This window comes from Oreochromis aureus, linkage group 6 (genome assembly GCF_013358895.1).
Source record: "Oreochromis aureus strain Israel breed Guangdong linkage group 6, ZZ_aureus, whole genome shotgun sequence".
Classification (NCBI taxonomy): domain Eukaryota; kingdom Metazoa; phylum Chordata; class Actinopteri; order Cichliformes; family Cichlidae; genus Oreochromis; species Oreochromis aureus.
Genome location: NC_052947.1, coordinates 38433922 through 38452866, shown reverse-complemented (window position 1 = coordinate 38452866; position 18945 = coordinate 38433922). Strand labels below are relative to the sequence as shown.

Genomic DNA, 18945 nt, shown 5'->3' with positions numbered 1-18945 from the left:
AAACTTCCTTCTAACAGGACAGAATCTGTAGCAGACTAGAGTCAGGGAGACGCAGCCGTCTGACACGACTGGTTTGGCATGAGGAAACTGCGTCAATAATATTTTAAAGAGGTTAACACAAATAGTTATGAAAATATAAAATTGTTTGTTCTATAATTATTTACTATTATTATTTTACATCTGTGCCACATTCTATAATCTTGAATGACCCACCATAGCTAACCTTAAGTGCGCTGGAGAAGACGGGTTTGGTGCATTATGGCCACTGTGCTTGAACACCTTTCTAGCAGCTGTGAAAAAGTATCTAGTAGAAAGTCTTCCAATTTAACAGTAGTGATTACCTATGCTGACAGGCCACTGTTAGTCTGTCACGTACTGGTGTGTGGTGAATGGAACAGAGGACCCAAATGCAGGACTGCTGAGAAAGTGCCCGACTTTATTGACTAAACTGAGAGGCTAAACATAAATGACTGAATGACAGGAAACACGAGAGGAGTTGACGACACCGAGACAAGGAAGTGAGAGAAACTGAGTGCTTAAATAACTGGATAATGAAGAGGACTGGAAACAACCGAATCTAATTAATGGAGCTGAGGAAGTAAAATTAAACATAATGTACACTGACAAGAGGCTAACACAATAAAACAGGAAACAGGTATGGGGTCACTAAACAATGGCAAAAGGTCCAAAACTGAAAACACTGAGTGAACAACCCAGGAAGCCTGACACAGACAAATATAAGTTTAGCTTCCTAACCTAAATGCTGACAGCTTAGTAAAGTTTGTTTTCAATATTGTAGAAAACAGCACAAGATTTGAGACAAAGACTTGATGGGCTTTGACAAAGAGTTTAATTGCTTTCAAAAGCTTATTAATAAGTAATGAGATGGATTACTGTTTGCAGTTTTCATTTGCACTTTCAAGACAGTGTGACTGATCTGTATCACACGAAAAGGTGTCATTTTCTGCTTTTTTATTGTTATTTTTTCTGTTTTTTAAACTGTTTATAGCATCTCCATTAAGTTCCACAACCCCAAAATTTGTATGAATGATTAACAACAATAAAAAAAATCCAAGCTGATTTTAAAAAACTGAACAGCTTGATAACATCTGCAACTCCAGCTTAATTTAGTTTAATTTCCCTTCATAAATCAGAAGATTAATTTGAATTCACCTGGATTTTTCACATGTCTCAAAGCACTGGCTCTGTCTCTCACAGTTTGAGGAACAATTTCATGTTTTGTCTTGCTTTTCACGTGTGGCTTTTACCTATAAAAATGTAAAAATGTAAAATAAAAACACAGACAATGTCAGACTGACATAGAATAGTTGAAAAGAGCAAGGTGACCTATTCCCATTTCGTCCTGTATTTCTCTACTGTTTGCTATTATAGACACTAATTAAAGTAAAAATATCCTCGCTGTTGAGTGTGGCCTCAATCTTTTTTTAAACACATGCTTTCAGCAACACATTTTGACATTGCATGTGTTGTCTATTAAAAGGTGATTGTTAATTAAAGACAGTTAATGAGTGTTGGAACTGACAAAGTAGAACTTTGATGGCTGATGGCTCAGATAATTAGTGTTGGAGAGCATTACTCTAATAGGCTATAATGGATCTTTTCTAAATAGATATAAGACATGATAATACATGAGAGGATACTGTAGGGATGCACCACTAATTATGAGTAGGGGCCACTTTAATTGTTTTAAATACACCCAGACTTGATGCATTTACAAACAGAAAACATGAAGTTAGTACTTTTTTTTACTCCTGTGCTGTCTGCATGCAGGTGTCTGGCTGTGTTCAGGTTTAGCCAATAGCCTTGGGTTTCTTTGCTTCAGTCCTCCTTGCTGTGCTGTCAGACACCCCATGAGCTGTGTGTCAAGCAATATTGTACCATTTTTCAAAAAGGAAACCCTGAGGTTCTTTGAAGGATGAAGGAAGAGGAAATCTACTGAGTCCCAAATTATTGATATTGTAGCTACAGGTAACTTTTGAAATAAAATAGAGACTCTGAGTAAACAAAGCTGCTAGGCCTGATTTTCCAGGAAGAGTTGAAATCAATCACAAGTGCCAATGACAAGCAGGGAAAAGTTCTTTCAAATACTGGTTTAACTCAATTTAATGATCAAACTCGGTCACTATTATTCTAATAACGCAGTGTCATTTTAAGTGGGATGCCACAGGGATCCAGATTGGGACCACTTTTGTGCAACCTAACCAATAAATGTATACAAAAAAACCCCAATTTCTTTTTTTAAATGAGACTTTCAGGTGATGTTACGGTGTTCGACATTTGCTGTTACAAGTTACATACCAGAATCATTGTCAGTCGACACTCTGAGCATTTTTTAAACAAAAACCTAAATGTTATTATATTCAGAGATAACAAGGTTCAGATAACAAGTCAGTATAATAATCAACCCATCTACAATGTATTTATATCTCATAACCCTTGGCTACACAAAGTTATATATATTGCTGATGACATAAAATTGTTCATTTCCGTGTCCCTAATGATAAAATTCCACAGACTCTCTTTAGAGGCTGTGTAAGGCTTGTTATAGATGGTAAGCTGCACTTTCATAATCACATTTCTAATTTGTTAATGAAGAAATATCAGAAGCTTCTTAGCCCTAATGTGATTCACAGTGCATTTTACACATAGTTCTTTACTCCATTTCTCTCTTTTTGATTTAAACTAAAAAGCATTCATTGACTGAAGCTAATTGTCCACAGAAATCTGCTCTCTGCTTGTTTCAGTTTTCTGTATTCAAATCAATTAAGCCTCTCCGAGTGTCCAAGACCCTTAATGGCTCTAAACAACATATCAGACCCACTTTCAGCCTAAACCTCTAAGGTCTCAAGGCACTCATATCCTTCAGCATCCTAAAGCTTTAAGCCAAGGGTGTCAAACGTACGGCTTGTGGGCCACATCCGGCCAGGGATAATTTCATATGTCACTTATTAATGGCCCCGTCAGTATGTGGGAGCTGAATCTTCAGCCCTGCTGAGAATCCATGCAGGTGGTGGGACTTTATTTTGATGGGCACACCATGCAGCCAATCACATGCAAAGGCAGACTGGGATGATTATGTGAAAGAAGGAAGGGGGGCAGACGTTCTGAGACAGCAAGTGTAGTGGTACAGGCCAGGTACACAGAGAGACGGGGAAGCTGGATTTAATTGCAAGCATGTCGGAAAAAAGTGACAAAAGGAGCACAAATGCTAAATGAGCAGCATCTGGCTGCACTTTAATGATAGTGGAGACTGCAAAGTGGAGGAAAGAATTTATAAAATTAGGAGCTGGATAAAGGATAAAGTAATACCTGTGAAGGACAAAAACTTTCATACTCATCCAGGCCTTAAATCTCATGTGTGTTCTCCCTCTTACTATTAAGTCCATTTTATGAAAACTAAACAAAATTAAAAAAAAATTCCTTCCTTGAAAAAGATTGAAGTTATAGTTCAGCATTGAATATTACATCCAATAAACTATATAGAAAGTGTCTTTGAATGGCAGAGGTGCAGAAAAGTGTGCATGTAGCACACAGCTCAGTGTCTGCGTCGCTAAATGAGTCTCACAGGCCTCAGCGTGTGCTTGAAGCCATTTAGAATTCTTAAGTTGTCTCATCTGCTGCTCACCACAAACAAGCACAAGCAGAAATTTTGGACTTTTAACTATATTTTCACAAGTTTTACAGCTTCTCATTCTGATAAAAATCTCAGTTATGGCCATTCATACTACACAAAGTAATTAAGCAATAAACAATTAACCTGTTGAACCCCAATATCCCCGCTAACGGGGGTGAGAAGGAGAACATCTGGTTTAACGTGATGTAGCGTCTGATCTGTTATTTAAATACAGACGTGTGGTATCCATAGAAACGTCAGAATCTCAGCTGAAAGCTCACAAACCATTTCAACAACCACCAAACAGCTAATGAAGCAAACGATTAAAGACAGATTCCTCAAAAAGATGTAAACACAAAGCACGGATCTACCCGTTCACCTGACGGCACAGACAAGCCCTCAGGTGCTGAAAGCAGTTTTCGTCTTGCTCTGACCAAAATTCACTGAACCTGCCAAAAAAGGACCTCTGGCAACAAAGCCTCATTTCTGCTATTCAGTACCAAAAAAATTTCAACATTCACAAACATGCCAAATTACAAGAGGCATGCCTCTAATAAAACCCCCAAAACTTCTGCTTTACAGTTTAAAACAAAACAACAACAAAAAACTGGACTGAACTACAGAACCATGTAAAATGAGTTTGAGACCTCTGCTTCAAGCAAATCAGGTTAAAAGATTTTATAAAAATTCTTCAAAAAAACAGCTGATCTGAAACTTGCACAAGACCATATGTCAGTTTGTAACATCCTTTTTGACTGTTTATGGCTTTTAGGATTTAAAGTATAGTATACATGGTTGCTGAATTTGAAGTTTTCTTCAATTAAAACCAACCTATTTATTCATTTTGTTCTCCTTTTCAATATTTTTTTAATATACTTGGAGTAAAAACTCCTGGTCGATTCAATATTGAAGGGCAGTGTTAAACCTGTATAAGAGTGTTTCAGCTGAACTTTAGAGCTATCTTTCACTAAGTGGTTTTACAGAAGGAAGGAAAGAGATAAAAAGGTTGACCTTTGACATTAGCAGCCAGGTGCCATCTCTGCTAACCCGTCCGACCCGTGTGTTTAGTGATCCGCCTGAGTCGGATCTGGTTTCACTGCCCAACCACAGTCTAATTGTATGTCAGACTCACAAGAGTGGACACATAACAGAGAATGAGAGCAGATCAGAGGAAATGAGACAGGATCTCTTAGTGTGTGCCAGTGAAAACTAATGGCAACGGAGCCAAAATGTCTCTGTTGCCATTAGAAAAGCCTGCCGCACATGTCTATGGCAGGTTTTCTTTCACTTTAAACACGTCTACTTTTTATATTTAGTTTTATAATAAATACTGCAACATCACCATTTTAAAAGCATTTTTCTCCCACATTATTTGTCTATGCAAGATAAAAGTATTTTTATAGAACATTTTTTCCAGTCAGCATATTTAAACAAAAACTGCATCCCTATTTTCATAACCTTTAGTGGACAAGTAACAAGAGGAAAACCCATTAACTGCAATCACATTCTACAAAGTTGCACGTTTACATTGTTATCAGCCTTGACAGACAATGCATATCTAAAGGCCGTGACATTTTGTGATAGTTATACCTGCTAAACACCAGTATGTTAGCTTTGCTATTAAATAAGATGCACATGCTTTGCCTCACAGAGCAGCTATTTCAGCTGACAAGTAACACATTGTGATTACTTGTTACAAATCTGATAAATCATACTCCTTTAAAATTTATTGGCAAAATTCAAAGTTATCTGCTCATTATGAGGGGATGCAATTCTGTAGTTGAAAACTATTTCAAACAGAAAGAGGTTAAAAAAAGGAATCGGGCCTCTGCACATCCTTCTTTTGTATGACGTGCATGCAAAAACTGCAAATAACAGCAAGATTATGTAAACGTTAAAGAACAAATACAAGACATTATTAACTCATAGAGATTTTTGAACTGAATGTAGTTGTGTGATATACACTTGAGGCTGGCTTCAAAAGCAAGCCAAACTCCACAGGCCCAATCTTACAGTAAAAAATAAATATGTTTGCAGCATAGTACAAAAATGATTTTGCTCTCTATGCATAATTCTTCCTTCTTAACAGCTTTATGGTGGGTGAATATTTATATAACATCCATCTGGATACTGGAGATAGGGGTATGGCTGACAGACAGGTGTCCTGACACAAGGAGCTGCAGCCAGTTGCTGTTTGTCTCCTTTCCACTAATTTGAGAAACTCAACTGGAACTAAAAGCTCATGTTTGTATTGTTGGTGCCTTTGAGAATCTCTATTAAACATTATGGCATATTGTGAGGTACCAACTGTCCAAGAAGTTTGTGCTTCAGCTTTGCTGAGTAATTAGTCTGCTACTTAATTGGTAACTAAGTAACGGTGATTAGCAGATATGTGTGTCTGTGCATTGCACCCATATAGTTTATAGATGCAGCTTGCTAATTATGCTCACTAGGGTTAGTTGATGACTTAGTACCTCACCCTTTCATCCAAGTACGGTCACTTCTGGCACCAAAAACTCAACATAACCGGAGCCAAATGCTGACATTGAGACTTCAAACTGTGGAGTCCAGAAACAAACAGGAGGATGGTGGTTACATCTTTTATATGTGTTCATAAGGAAGTAATGACACTGACCTTTAATTTACATAACATGAACAAATGGGCATTGATTTATTGTGGAACATTAGTCAGCTTCCCTTTCACTGCCCACCAAGATGAAAATGCAATATAGATTAAAAAAGAAAGAGGAGGAAGAAGAGAAGCACTGCTTATGAAACATACTGTACAGCAGTCAACAACAGCCGGTCTCTGGGTGTTTTTTAATGTACAACAATACATTTACATTTGATAACCCATGGTCTCACACACACACACACACACACACACCCACACCCACATACACCCACACACACACACACACACACACACATACACACACACACACACACACAGTTCTGAAAATGCATCCGTGTGTGTAGAAACATTTGCACATAAAACTCTCTGAAGTCAGCACATTTGTAGATGGTAAACAAGCCTCCGAGCTTCTTTGCCATGCTGGTCAGGCTTCAGGCATTACTAGCGCACACAAGATTTCCTCCACCCACCAACACACACACAAACAACCACACGGCTGTAAACATTAGCAATATTTTCCCATTTCCTCTGCAAGGCAGGCAGGAGAGCAGTAGATCTTCAGCCCTTCACCGGTAATAATCTCCTTTACACTTCACCGTGCCAGGGAGATGAATCGTGGTGGATGGGGTCACAGTGTGTGTGTGTGTGTGTGTGTGAGAGAGAGAGAGAGAGAGAGAGAGAGAGAGAGAGAGAGAGTGCAAGAGAGAGAGAGAGAGAGAGTAAGAAGGGGGCTCTGATGTACCATGCGAAGGCTGCCCTTTATGGTCTTTGCATGTGGGGTGCAGACAGAGGCCAAGGGTCTTACAGATACAGCCTGTGGAGGTGCTGAGCTGTTTTCACTGATGCATATGAGGTCACTGTTTTGTGTAAAGACCTCTAATTTTCCAAACAGCTTTAGGTCACCTTTTATGGCTGATATACATATTGTACTTTCAGTTGATATAGTAGCAATAATGAGCTTCGATTATGCTATGTTTTGCTGTCATAATGTGTTTTCTCGTATCAACAACACACACACCCTTCCTTCCTGTGGACATGCCACAGAAATATCCATCCATCCAAAGAGGCTGATGCCTTCCCGGCTGTGATGGGGGAGAGGCTACAAACAGAGTGGTACCTCTGAGGCTCAATTACTAACATTAACATTACTTCTATAAAATCTCCATACAGTATGCAAAGTATAAGTTGCAGTCTTACACGCCTCTCTGCAGCTTCTCTCCTCCTGCTACCCCCCCAAAAACCCATCTCCATTGAGACTGTGTCAGCTCCCAAACAGACAAAAAACAAACCAAAAACCAGCAAGAAACAACTTAAACATAAAAAATCACAAAGAAAGAACAATACAGTATCCACATCTGAACCAAAGAGTAAAACAGTGAAATGTGGATCATTAAATATTAGGTCTCTCTCCTCCAAGTCTCTGCTAGTACATGACTTAATAGTTGATCAACAAATCGATTTACTCTGCCTTACAGAAACCTGGTTGCAGCAGGATGAGTATGTTAGTTTAAATGAATCAACACCCCCGAGTCATTCTAACTACCAGAAACCTCGAAGCACAGGCCGAGGGGGCGGTGTGGCAGCAATTTTTCACACCAGCCTATTAATTAACGAAAGACCAAGACAGACTTTTAATTCATTTGAAAGCCTGATGCTTAGCCCTGTCCACCCCAGCTGTAAAACTCAGAAACCAGTCTTACTTGTTATCATCTATCGTCCACCTGGGCCTTACACAGAGTTTCTCTCTGATTTCTCAGACTTTTTATCTGATTTAGTGCTCGGCTCAGATAAAATAATTATTGTGGGTGATTTTAACATCCATGTAGATGCTAAAAATGACAGCCTCAACATGGCATTTAATCTGTTATTAGACTCAATTGGCTTCTCTCAAAATGTAAACGAACCCACCCACCACTTTAATCACACTCTAGATCAGGGGTGGGCACCGAGGACCGGTGTCCCTGCAGGTTTTACATGTGTCCTTGAACCAACACAGCTGATTTAAATGGCTAAATTATCTCCTCAACATGTCCTGATGTTCTCCAGAGGCCTGGTAACGAACTAATCATTTGATTCAGGTGTGTTGACCCAAGGTGAGATCTAAAACCTGCAGGGACACCGGTCCTCGGGGCCTGGAATTGCCCACCCCTGCTCTAGATCTTGTTTTAACATATGGCATAGAAACTGAACATTTAACAGTGTTTCTGTTAGGATGCCTGGGTCGTTGACCCAGGGTTTTGAGGTTATTATGTTATTTATCATTTCTAGTCTTTGGTTTCTTAGTTGGAGTTCTGTCTTATGGTTTATGTCTCTGTGTTATGTTTCCTGTTTTACTTTGAAAGTCCGTGTTTCATGTTAGTGTATCTGGTTTTGCTTTCCTTGTCTCGTTAGTTCTGATTTCTCCCAGCTGTGCCCTCCTTCTGTGTCTCATTCCCCTCGTTACTTCCCAGTGTACTTAAAACCTGTGTTTCTTTGAGTCAGTGTCGTGTCGTCCCTCATGCTGTGTGGATCTCCCTGTGTTTCCCGTGAGTTTATGTTGTTTCCCAGTTTGGTTTAGTTTGCTTTGCTTTGTATGCTCGTTTTTCCCCGTGCCAGCAAATAAAGCTGAGTATTTTGAGTTCATCCCTTGAGTCTGAGTCCTGCATTTTGGGTCCACCACTCCTCTTTGCCTGCCTGCCACACAGCCAACCTTAACAGTTTCTTGAAAACCCTCTGCTGTCTGATCATTTCCTGATAACATTCACATTTACAATAATTGATTACACAGCAGTGGAGATTAGACTTTATCACAGTAGATGTCTTTCTGAAAGTGCTGTAACTAAGTTTAAGAATATAATCCACCCACTGTTATCATCTTCATTGCCCTGTACCAACATAGAGCAGAGCAGCTACCTGAACGCTACTCCAACAGAGGTCGATTATCTTGTTAATAATTTTACCTCCTCACTACGTGCGACTCTGGATACTGTAGCTCCTGTGAAAACTAAGGCCTCAAATCCAAGTACCTGACTCCGTGGTATAATTCTCAAACACGTAGCCTAAAGCAGATAACTCGTAAGCTGGAGAGGAAATGGCGTGTCACAAATTTAGAGGATCATCATTTAGCCTGGAGAAATAGTTTGCTGCTTTATAAGAAAGCCCTCCATAAAGCCAGAACATCTTACTATTCATCACTGATTGAAGAAAATAAGAACAACCCCAGGTTTCTCTTCAGCACTGTAGCCAGGCTGACAAACAGTCAGAGCTCTACTGAGCCAACAATCCCTTTAACGTTAACTAGTAATGACTTCATGAACTTCTTCACAAATAAAATTTTTATCATTAGAGAAAAATTACCAATAATCATCCCACAGATGTAATATCATCTACAGCTACCTTTAGTACCATCAATGTTAAGTTAGACTCTTTTTCTCCAATTGATCTTTCTGAGTTAACTTCAATAATTACTTCCTCCAAACCATCAACGTGTCTTTTAGACCCCATTCCTACAAAACTGCTCAAAGAAGTCCTGCCATTAATTAATTCTTCGATCTTAAGTATGATCAACCTATCTCTAATAATCGGCTATGTACCACAGGCCTTCAAGCTGGCTGTAGTTAAACTTACTTAAAAAGCATCTCTAGACCCAGCTGTCTTAGCTAATTATAGGCCAATCTCCAACCTTCCTTTCATATCAAACATCCTTGAAAGAGTAGTTGTCAAACAGCTAACAGATCATCTGCAGAGGAATGGCTTATTTGAAGAGTTTCAGTCAGGTTTCAGAGCTCATCACAGCACAGAAACAGCTTTAGTGAAGGTTACAAATGATCTTCTTATGGCCTCTGACAGTGGACTCATCTCTGTGCTTGTCCTGCTAGACCTCAGTGCTGCGTTCGATACTGTTGACCATAATATCCTATTAGAGCGATTAGAACATGCTGTAGGTATTACAGGTACTGCACTGCAGTGGTTTGTATCATATCTATCTAATAGACTCCAATTTGTACATGTAAATGGAGAGTCCTCTTCACACACTAAGGTCAATTATGGTGTTCCACAGGGTTCAGTGCTAGGACCAATTCTGTTTACATTATACATGCTTCCTTAGGCAACATCATTAGAAGACATAGCATAAATTTTCACTGCTATGCAGATGACACGCAGCTCTATCTATCCATGAAGCCAGGTAACACACACCAATTAGTTAAACTGCAGGAATGTCTTAAAGACATAAAGACCTGGATGGCCGCTAACTTTCTGCTTCTTAATTCAGATAAAACTGAGGTTATTGTACTCGGCCCTGAAAATCTTAGAAATATGGTATCTAAGCAGATTCTTACTCTGGATGGCATTACCTTGGCCTCCAGTAATGCTGTGAGGAACCTTGGAGTCATTTTTGACCAGGACATGTCCTTCAACGCACATATTAAACAAATATGTAAGACTGCTTTCTTCCATTTGCGCAACATCTCTAAAATTAGAAATATCCTGTCTCAGAGTGATGCTGAAAAACTAGTTCATGCATTCATTACTTCCAGGCTGGACTACTGTAATTCTTTATTATCAGGATGTCCTAAAACTCACTGAAAAGCCTTCAGCTGATCCAAAATGCTGCAGCAAGAGTCCTGACAGGGACTAGAAAGAGAGAGCAGATTTCTCCTGTTTTGGCTTCCTTCATTGGCTTCCTGTTAAATCCAGAATTGAATTCAAAATCCTGCTCCTCACATACAAGGTCTTAAATAATCAGGCCCCATCTTATCTTAATGACCTTGTAGTACCATATCACCCCATTAGAGCACTTCGCTCTCACACTGCAGGCCTACTTGTTGTTCCTAGAGTATTTAAAAGTAGAATGGGAGGCAGAGCCTTCAGTTTTCAGGCCCCTCTTCTGTGGAACCAGCTTCCAGTTTGGATTCGGAGACAGACACTATCTCTACTTTCAAGATTAGGCTTAAAACTTTCCTTTTGCTAAAGCATATAGTTAGGGCTGGACCAGGTGACCCTGAATCCTCCCTTAGTTATGCTGCAATAGACATAGGCTGCGGGATTCCCATGATGCATTGAGTTTTACCTTTCCAGTCACCTTTCTCACTCACTATGTGTTAACAGACCTCTCTGCATCGAATCATATCTGTTATTAATCTCTGTCTCTCTTCCACAGCATGTCTTTATCCTGTTTTCCTTCTTTCACCCCAACCGGTCGGAGCAGATGGCCCCGCCCTCCCTGAGCCTGGTTCTGCCGGAGGTTTCTTCCTGTTAAAGGGAGTTTTCCTTCCCACTGTCGCCAAAGTGCTTGCTCATAGGGGCTCATATGATTGTTGGGTTTTTCTCTGTATTTATTATTGTGCTATCTACTGTACAATATAAAGCGCCTTGAGGCGACTTTTGTTGTGATTTGGCGCTATATAAATAAAATTGAATTGAATTGAATTATAAACGTCTTGGTGGATATGGTTACTTCATGCATTTCTCAATATTCTGTGTATTTTTCAATTAATAAAACAAAAATATAAAACAAGTATTTCTTTAATGAGCTGCTGGCTGTAGTTTCCTATTTATTATTTATTTCATACCACGGGCACACTTTCAAACTATTACTTTAAAAAAGTACCAAGAAACCAAAATTATTGATGCATGTGATCAAATGTGTCTCATAAATTAATGAAATAGTCAATTTGCATTGTTGCTACACTGAGAGTTGAATTACTGTTTTTTTTCCTCTTGTTGTATTTTACTATGATTATTTTCAGCTGCGTGGGACAATCATAATGTTAAGTTAGTAAACCAGACATTTGCTTGCTGTATATCAGAGAGAGAAGCTAGACTCACACATAAGATCTTCACCTTGAGCCCTAATCACTAATGCATAAAGGCATCAGACACTTAACCCACGTCATCTGTGTGGGTGTCTGCAGTGTTTGGGTGGTTGAGTTCACAAAGGGCTCTAAAGGCAATAAGAATGAGCGATGTTGACCCACCATCACGACATAAAAAAGCCCCACTTCCAGTGTTTTATTTTGCATCTATTCTGACAGTTTTTACTTTGTTTGGACTTTTCTTGTTAAACCTTTCGCTGGCCTTTCCAAGTAAACATTCTGCTAGGAAAAACAGAACTGAGCAGTTTGATACCACAAATAATTTTTATTTACTCAGAATTCACAAAAGTCCTGCGACAGACAATAAATAACTAAACTGTTTTTTTAACTGAGGAATTTATGTCCTATTTGTTTTGTCTGTGTAACCAGTGTGTTCCTGTGTTGTGTCTGACGATGAAAGGTAAAAAGAAAGAAAGTCCTCCAAGTAATTAACTCACTCCAGCTCCTACAACCAAATACAAACAGTCGGGAAGAGGGTTAGCTCAGTCCAACAAGCTAGCAAGAATTATCCATTCATGCTAGCACTGACGGTGCCTACAACACATATGTGGCACACAAGTACTACACATTTATAGCATGTAGCAAAGACAGGCATACTGATGACAATAACTGAACTAAAAACACACAATCAGAAACATCAGGGTGGCTAAATATACAGTATATGTGTGTTGTACAGTGTTGGAAAAAACCGACACCAACCTCTCCCACAGGGGGGAGGGGAGAGGCCAAAGGGGTACCCCGAATTTATAGGGGTGCACCAAAGAGGAAGAGGAAAAGGATGAGGAGGGGCTCTAACTGATAATGAACATAACTACAGGCTTGGAGGTCCTAAAAGTCAGGTATAAAAGGAACGGTTTGGGGTCTAGAACACATTTTGTGTAATTATAACAATATGTAATTTATGGCCCAGTTACATTTGTACCGTAATGAATTTACAAACCATGAACAATATGAGTGTGTTAAAAATGTTGCTGGATTCATTACATGGACACAGTGTCAGTTTTGTGACTGAAATGTGTACACAGGTTTAGGGGAAGAGAGTAAGCAAATTAATTATACGAAGTGATTTACTAAAATTCATAGCATGCAATTTACTGCAGATTGCATGTGTCTTATACTGGAACTTTCTTGCTTTGCATAAAAATGGCAGTAATTCCTACACAGCTGTGCAGTGTTGTTGTTAAAGGTCTTAAATTAAAGCTCAGTCTGCACCTCATTTACATTCTGATTGTTTTAATTCAATCCATCCAAGGCAAGATTACCCAAGAAAGTGTTACTATCCCAAAACCTCTCCATAACTGTGCCATACCAAAATATGCTTTCTGTATGGTGAAAATGTATTTTCAGTTTTATGAGTAATTTATGACTAAACTAAATTTTGTATCTGTGTTGTTTTAATGAATCCTGAGCTGTCCCTTAAGCAGTATACATGACCTTGGATATGATTCTTGATTATTTTATCTCATGTATCTTTATTCATTCAAGCACATTATGCAAGTGTAAATATTAATATCCCAGTCCAGAGGACATATATGAATGTAGAGCTGTTCAGTTTGTTGATCGCTCCGTCTTTGTGACATTTCAGTGTTTACACATTTAGAAAACATCACAAGAATATGTAAATCTCATGCTCACATTTCATTAAAATGCAAACAGCTTCACAAAAGTGCAATAAATAACTACAAAAGCTGTCATTTACCACATGACAGCGTCTAGCTTGAGCTTTTTTCCCTACACTATCCTATGTTTTGTTTTGTTTTTTGGGGAGTGGCAGTATGACCACATTCACGTGTCACTGACGGGCAAGTCTCTCAGGAAAGTTGGCACATACGGTGAATTACAGAAAGTGTGCGTAGGTATTAAGCACTCCTGCCTATGAATCCTTCACTGTGAAAGCTGAGATTGTGCGATTGAAGTGCAGCAAGGTTGATTTTCATCTGAAGTTTGAATGAGATCAATGTGCACTGTAAAAGTGTTTATGTGCAGATACATGAGTCATGTGTGGAGACATATATTCCATTTAAAACCTTTAAAAATAAAAACATCAAGGTTCAGCCTTTTAGTTTAGGCTCTTTCACTTTAAGAAAAGTCAAGATTTTTTACAGCTTTTCACCTTTGTCAATAGAAAATTGTACTTAGTAGTCAGTATAATCTTTTAATAATATAAGTTTGCATATGATAGAATACTGCATGATGACCTCTTTATAACTCAGACTGTTTTTAATTCACTGTGACCCGTTATCATGCAGGGAAGGAGCAGTACCTGCTAGATAAGAGCTTAATAAGCAGTTTCACTTTGTACCAGGTAGAGGAGCCTCTCCTGACACACGCGCACACACACACACACACACACACACACACACACACACACACACACACACACACACACACACACACACACACACACACACACACACACATATCCGCACATGCTCGTGCATCAATATTCCACTGAACAAACGTAATCACTGTTGTATTACTCTTCTTGTATATAAATAAAGACCAGGGCAGTGGCAGAGTGCGAGTCTCGGAGCCCTCACTCCAAGTGCGGGTGCTCTGTGGTTGCCCTTGCATGCAAGTAAAACTGTGTGTTTCTCCTCTCTGATTCTCAGCTGAAGAAGTGTCTTAGAGTACATCTCTTGACAACCTTTAACTGCTCAGACCTCTTGTATCTATAGTCAGCCTCCCATTCTTAGGGTCAGTGGTTCCCAAGTCAGCCAAGAGTCATAGGGCCAGATCTGGGGATTGTGGGTAATCTCCAAAATAGTGCTGACAGGTGTGATTAGTTTTACAGGTGATTTACAGTTGTACTCTTTACAAACACAGGTGCAGTCAGTTCATTTCAATATCAAGTGCGAAAAATAAGACATGCCTTTTTTTCTGTATGACATTCTGATTCAGTAAAAGGACTAGATGTTACAATCCCTGACCATGCATTGCTTTAAATGGAGAAAATCTTGAGGGATGGCTGTTATGAGGAAAGGCAGCCCAGAAACTTTACCAGGGGGACACATCGTTGTGTGCCTCAACTTTCGGTCTTTTACCCAGGCTAATCTGCCATTTTTTTCCTTTCTTGGTTAGGTTTAGGGATTAGAGATCTGATCTAGATTATCATGTTAAAATTTGGGACACATCGTCAGTAGTGGACCTTGGATTCATCGGGTGTTTCGGCCATTATCAATAGACACCCTCATCTAAGCAGGCCCTGCCAGGGTTGATCAGGCCCTGGAGTGTGTCACTGGTTTATGTTAAATTATTATTTCTCTTCTACTTTCTTCTGTTTAGTTTCTACAGTTTATTTTCTTCTATCTATTCACTGCAACTGAGAAGTAATACTTACCTCTTTAATATTTATGGAGCCTTTATGGAGGTGATAGAGAGAAGTAAGACAAAAGGGACAAGATAGGAGAGAGCAGAGAGGAGAGCCGGAAGGGGGCACCCGATCTGGCATCCCCCACCTCCCTCACACCTCACAAATGTTTATAACTCAGGTTGTGCGCTTGATTTAATTATTCTCTTCACTATATTTTGCATCTTGAGAAACGAAATCCCAGAGTTCCTACATTTTACATGCAATCGTGTCACAGCTTTCTCTTAAGCCAATCTAGCCCATAATCTCCCCAGCATGTCCTGGGTCTGCCCCGGAAGCCTAGACCCCCTCAGCTGGCTCCTGTCAATGTGGAGGAGCAGCTCTTCTCTGAGCTCTTCTCTCTGCCTCCAAGGCTTAGACCTTGAACCCTTTGGAGTGTCAGCTGTCTCTTTATTACAGAGATTTGGTAAAGTGTACTCTCCCCCAATCATGAACAACATCCTGACAAATTCCTCGTCTTGGGGCAGCACCTCTTCTCCAGCACTGTACTCTTTTCTGGCTGCTGGAAAGAGTGCAAGAGTTTTCAGTTTTTTATCTCATATTTATAAAATCATTGGAATAGTCTTACTCTCACTAGTCTGAAATAGGTTCTGTGAAGAAGAAGTCAATTAAAACAAGTATTTACTGGTCACACCCTTGAAGTATCTAGATGAAAGAGAGGAGAGGATGATTGACAGGTATCCCGTGATAATATAGAACTTGGAGTATGTGAGATGATGCACTTTCAGGCCTCAGATCAACACTGTGACGTTAGCAGTAACCTGACTGATAAGGACATGGCAGTGTAACAGAGAATGGGACACCTGGCACTGAGCCGGTCCCCAGGAGATGCTTGCTACCTACGCACAACGCTGACCGACTTATGGAGGGGGGAAGAAAAAATGTAGAAGCACCAAAATTTATGGCTGACATCTGTGGTGTGGTGACAGGCCACAAGTCAAGATCAGAGGCTGAGTTTGTAAGAACTCATGCCTTCATGATTCAAAATGACATCAACAGCACATTAGGAGCTGACACTTTTACCAAATATTTATGACAGAAACTTAGAGCAGCAGACTTTGCACACTGCAAATGCATCAGCTGTGCATAAAACATAATGTTGCAGATTAAACTTCTCATATATAAGTTTATGGTTATCATTAATTGGATTATGTTATACAGAAATAAGTTTTTAATGAAGACGTTTTTACGTGGGGCGATAAAAAGGAGGCTGCACCTACTCCCGGGATAAATAAGGACGCACTGGCCAAGGCAGTAAGATATAAATATAGATATAAATGAGCATGCAGATGATGCAATTCGAATTTCAGCCAATGGTTTAAAGCTAGAATACTGATGCAGTGGTGGAGGCAATGCACAAGGATCCACAGAAATGTGCCGGTGAAAAGCAGCAAAGATGGAGCTCAGAGTGTGAGAGAAACACAGCCTGTGCAGAACACATTTAACTTAATGTCCAAACTGAAACACTGAATCTTTTTGGACTGTTTAACTTGTGGCATTTTTTACCAAATGTGTTTCGTGTCAGTCACAACCATGAGAGAAAAGTAGTTAATGTCACCATTTGATCTCTTTTAGCATTTGTACTTTTTGCACCTAATGTATTTCATGCTTTGAATTTAGTAACACAAAAGTGATTTTGTTACAAATTATTCTCTGGTGCTTTTTCTTCTCTGTGCTCTCGCCTGGTTTTTGTTTATCTTTGCAGTCGATAATGAAACACTGTCAGGATTCCTTTGAAAACAACAGATCCTAATGAGATTATCCTGTACACAATGAAATCGGCTCAACAGTAGTATTAGTAATAGTACAATAGGTGTTATGTTGGTCTACTGCTATTAGCAACATGCAAAGGCATTGTTAGCAGCAGAGACCACAGACTGCTTTTGGCAGTGTTAACATCAACAGCTTGCCTGCTGAAGCCCACTGGCTCCTTTCCAAAAAGAAATTATTTACAAAAAAAAGGAATATTCCCTCCTTTTCAGCCAGTGGAAGAGAGCGAACAGGAACAGAGTACTACTGTGACGGCTAATAAATGCTGACAGTGTGTTTAAATTCTGCTCAGGATTCAATAACTTACATTACATCTCCATACCTAGCCTGACTCATTTGGCTGAACTGTCCCTAGCACATGTGCAGCTTCTTGACTAATCAGTCAAAGAGAATCAGTGAACAGCGAGAAGTTCAGTCACAGTCCTTCATTTGCTGTCCATCTGTCTCTATGGTTTCTGCTCTACAGCAGCTGCTTGCCAATAGCTGACAATCGCTTTGAAGAGATGCTCCTTCATTCTGAATTCTGATTGGGCCGGTGCGATATGATTCACTGCCTTGCCTGACAGCTGTGTACCAGAGTGAGAAGGTGATGGACAGGAGGCAGAGTCATAGAGACGGCTGAAGCTGGAGAAATGAAGAAGAGGAAGGAAAAGATGATAAGGAAAAAAGGAACAAGTCATCTGAACGGTGGACAAAATTGGATGTGGAGAAAAAAGGAGGGAGAAAGAAAAAAATAAGGTAGAAAGGCAGAAGAGGAAAACAAAGTTAGAAAGAAAACGGAGCAATGTTCAGTAGAAAGATAAAGAGACAGAATGTGCAGAGGTGCAGGTGTCACATTAAAAGTCAGGTTTTACCTGCTGAGCCTTGACACTGAATCTAAGATAAGAAGGGGGAGAAAAGATGAAGTATCCATCTGTTACACCCTGTCAGTGAAGAGAACTGACATAACATAACATGCATACTGTGCACCTATAACAATCAGCCCTACTGCCACATAGCTACATGTTCTGTAGCTATGTGGCACAATGTGGCAATCAGACAGCTACAAAATATTATCAGAATGCTGCTGCTTGAAGTTTAACAAACGCTAAAACGATCAAGCACATTACTCCTATTCTCAAACCTCTCTGTGTCCCAAATGATAGATTATAAAATATTTCTACTAGTTTACAAATCACTAAAAGCGCCTAGCTACATTTCAAATCTTCTTTGGCCTTACGAAACATCCTGAACTCTCAGGTCCACAGGAACAGACCCTCTGTGTGTTGCCAGAATTAGAACAAAAGAAAGTGAAGCAGCTTCTAGTTTTGATGGTCCTCACCTGTGGAACAAGCTCCCTGAGATCAGCTAAAACTAAATCTTTATTAGGCTTATCAATAAACCATGCCTGCTCTTAACCTTATATTAATTTCTAATGGGTGTTTTTCTGTGTTCACACACGGTATAAAGATTATTCACTGCCAGAGTAAACAGCTGTCTTTAGAGGACTGGATCCTCCTATAGTTTTACTGCTGTTTTGAAATTGCTTTCACAAAAGTTTTAGTAGTAAAACCAGAGGCCTGTACTACACAACAGGATTCCATCTTAACCAACTTCAGGGTTAACCAAGGTTTTCAATACTACAAAGGAACAAAGGATCACTTCTTTCTAGGGTAAATCACCATGTAATGTAACCTGAACA

The 18945-nt window shown here is 39.6% G+C and overlaps 1 protein-coding gene across 3 annotated transcripts in view; it reads right to left on the bottom strand.

The window, feature by feature from the left end:
* Positions 1-18945, bottom strand: part of LOC116331522 (endonuclease V) — a 75502-nt gene that overhangs the window by 5155 nt on the left and 51402 nt on the right. The window contains exon 9 of one of the 3 annotated variants that reach the window (XM_039613712.1): positions 6174-6192. The exons of the other annotated variants lie outside the window; for them this stretch is intronic. The gene's annotated coding sequence lies outside the window, so the exon portion shown is untranslated. Of the gene's footprint in view, positions 1-6173; positions 6193-18945 lie in introns of those variants that run through there. 3 annotated transcript variants of the gene reach the window in all.